This window comes from Schistocerca nitens, chromosome 6 (assembly GCF_023898315.1).
Source record: "Schistocerca nitens isolate TAMUIC-IGC-003100 chromosome 6, iqSchNite1.1, whole genome shotgun sequence".
NCBI classification, from domain to species: Eukaryota; Metazoa; Arthropoda; class Insecta; order Orthoptera; family Acrididae; genus Schistocerca; species Schistocerca nitens.
In genome coordinates this window covers 609,305,686-609,307,735 of record NC_064619.1, presented here as the reverse complement: position 1 = coordinate 609,307,735, position 2,050 = coordinate 609,305,686, and the positions used below count along the sequence as shown (strand labels likewise).

Here is a 2,050-nt window from a genome sequence, read left to right as displayed (position 1 = left end):
GCCGACAACAATCACAGCGTTTAATGTTGGCAACAGTGTTTCGCCGTTTGTCTGAGACAGGATCGTTTCAGGGAGCAGGAAATCATGATGGTCGTAGCTACCCGAAATGTTCAGACACCAGACTTAGAAGAAAATGTGATAAACGCTGTGGAAGGCGACCGCCATGTCAGTACCAGGTAGCTAGCCCACTAGTACAGGGTAAGCCAGATGACCATGTGAAACATTCTCCAAGACAATTCGACTGACTTTCCACATTGGCAGCAGTTTAGTCACTGGTTTCTTCACCAGGCAGCCCCTATCCCGGGATTTGTGTCATCCATCCTATTCACAGATGGGGCCACCTTTACGCAGAGTGGTATCTTCAGCTTTCATAACAGTCATCTTTGGGATAGCATCCAGAAACTCCATGGTATGGTGACAGCGAATCATCAGCATTGGTGCAGCCAGAATGTGTGGGCCGGAATAATTGGCGACCGTATTTTGGGACCAGTCTTCTTTCTATGTCGCCTAACAGGCCGTAACTGTCAACGTTTCTTACAGGTGACACTGGCTCCTCTGCTGGAAGAAGCTTCTTATCATGGATTGAGTGGTATACCTTGTCACTTCAGCACTTATCGAAGCACATTCTCTGACAATTCTCTCTCGTATATCGTGCAAATAGTAAATATTCAAAAAATGTTTCAAATGGCTCTGAGCACTATGGGACTTAACATCTGTGGTCATTAGTCCCCTAGAACTTAGAACTACTTAAACCTAACTAACCTAAGGACATCACACACATCCATGCCCGAGGCAGGATTCGAACCTGCGACCGTAGCGGTCACGCGGTTCCAGACTGAAGCGCCTAGAACCGCACGGCCACACTGGCCGGCAGTAAATATTCACCGAATACGGCATATCCCTCTATCGTGCCATTGACATGTAAACACCATTCGAAGGTTTCGCAATACTACACTAATAGGAACAGTTAATGTAAGTATCGTCGAATCAGGTGAATGTGAATGATGTATTCCTTCGAAGAACAAGTCGATATGCTTCTCATTTACGGAGAATGCCAGCGAAGTTCAGTGAGAGCGAGAGACTTATACACTGAAAGATATCCTCCATGTACTCACCCTACGCGTCGTACATTTAAATATGTGTGTGATAAATTGAGAACAACTGGATCCTTAACGCATCGGAAACATATCCGGCTTAGGAATGAGGAAACGGAAATTGGAACTCTTGCCACTGTGGTTCGAGATCCTTGTGTTAGTTCGCGTCAAATCGCAAGGGAATCCGGCATGAGCCAGAGTAGTGTTGTTCGTGTTTTGCACCACCATAAATATCATCCTTACCATAACAGTCTCCACCAAGAATTAATTGGTACAGATTGTATGCATCGCATTGGCGATGGGGCCAACTAAAGATTCAGAGGGATGACACATTTATTAATTTGATTTTATTTACTGGCGACGTTGCATTCTCGAACCATGAAAATGTTAATTTGCATAACATGCATTAGTGGGCAACTGAAAATCCATGTTTACTGTGGCAAGGTGCACAACAAAATCCGCGGTCGGTGAATGTGTGGTGTGGGATTCTGGAGGACAGAATTATAGGCCCCTATTTCATCGAAGGAGGCAACGGCCTTGCCACAGTGGATACACCGGTTCCCGTGAGATCACCGAAGTTAAGCGCTGTCGGGCGTGGCCGGCACTGGGATGGGTGACCATCCAGCCGCCATGCGCTGTTGCCATTTTTCGGGGTGCACTCAGCCTCGTGATGCCAATTGAGGAGCTACTCGACCGAACAGTAGCGGCTCCGGTCAAAGAAAGCCATCATAACGACCGGGAGAGCGGTGTGCTGACCACACGCCCCTCCTATCCGCATCCTCAGCTAAGGATGATACGGCGGTCGGATGGTCCCGATGGGCCACTTGTGGCCTGAAGACGAAGTACTGTATTTCATCGAAGGAAATCTTAATCGTAGGAAGTACACCACATTCCTGCAAGAAACATTACGTCTATTATTGGAAGAAATACCTTTAGGAACGAGGAACAGAATGTGG

At 47.0% G+C, this 2,050-nt stretch overlaps 1 pseudogene; it reads left to right on the top strand.

The window, feature by feature from the left end:
- The first annotated feature begins 1,621 nt into the window (after positions 1-1,621).
- On the top strand, positions 1,622-1,738 carry LOC126264065 (5S ribosomal RNA; annotated as a pseudogene).
- The last annotated feature ends 312 nt before the right edge of the window (positions 1,739-2,050 follow it).